General features: G+C 43.9%; 1 protein-coding gene across 2 annotated transcripts in view; it reads left to right on the top strand.

Moving 5' to 3' along the window:
• LOC122560076 (cadherin-4-like) overlaps window positions 1–1,152 on the top strand; it is a 668,379-nt gene that overhangs the window by 656,684 nt on the left and 10,543 nt on the right. The gene's annotated exons all lie outside the window — the stretch shown is intronic.

Consider the following 1,152-nt stretch of genomic DNA (forward strand, 5'->3'; position numbering starts at 1 on the left):
GTATAAGTCCTGCTAAGATTTGCTTTCCCAAAATGCAGCACCTCACATTTATCTGAATTAAACTCCATCTGCCACTTCTCAGCCCATTGGCCATCTGGTCCAGATCCTATTGTAATCTGAGGTAACCCTCTTCGCTGTCCACTACTCCTCCAATTTTGGTGTCACCTGCAAACGTAAAGATCTGTACCTCTTATGTTCGCATCCAAATCATTTATGTAAATGACAAAAAGTAGAGGACCCAGCACCGATCCTTGTGGCACTCCACTGGGCACAGGCCTCCAGTCTGAAAAACAGCCCTCCACTACCACCTCCTGTCTTCTACCTTTGAGACAGTTCTGTATCCAAATCGCTAGTTCTCCATGTATTCCATGAGATCTAACCTTGCTCATCAGTCTCCCATGGGGAACCTTGTCGAACGCCTTACTGAAGTCCATATAAATCACACCTACTGCTCTGTCCTCATCAATCTTCTTTGTTACTTCTTCAAAAACCTCAATCAAGTTTGTGAGACATGACTTGCCATGCACAAAGCCATGTTGACTATCCCTATTCAGTCCTGTCCCTCAGGATTCCCTCCAATAACTTGCCCACCACCAAAATCAGGCTCACCAGTCTATAGTTCCCTGGTTTGTCTTTACCGCCCTTCTTAAACAGTGGCACCACGTTTGCCAACCTCTAGTGTTCCGGCACCTCACCTGTGACTATCAATGATACAAATATCTCAACAAGAGGCCCAGCAATCATCTCTCTACCTTCCTACAGAGTCCTCGGGTACACCTGATCAGGTCCTGGGGATTTAGCCACCTTTAACCGTTTCAAGATATCCAGCACTTCCTCCTCTGTAATCTGGACATTTTGCAAGATGTCACCATCTATTTCCCTACAGTCTATATCTTCCATATCCTTTTCCACAGTAAATACTGATGCAAAATATTCATTTATTATCTCCCCCATTTTCTGTGGCTCCACACAAAGGCTGTCTTGCTGATCTTTGAGGGGCCCTATTCTCTCCCTAGTTACCCTTTTGTCCTTAATATATTTTTAAAAACCCTTTGGATTCTCCTTAATTCTATTTGCCAAAGCTATCTCATGTCCCCGTTTTGCCGTCCTGATTTCCCTCTTAAATATACTCCTACTTTCTTTATACTCTTC

This window comes from Chiloscyllium plagiosum, chromosome 20 (assembly GCF_004010195.1).
Source record: "Chiloscyllium plagiosum isolate BGI_BamShark_2017 chromosome 20, ASM401019v2, whole genome shotgun sequence".
In the NCBI taxonomy this organism is placed as follows: domain Eukaryota; kingdom Metazoa; phylum Chordata; class Chondrichthyes; order Orectolobiformes; family Hemiscylliidae; genus Chiloscyllium; species Chiloscyllium plagiosum.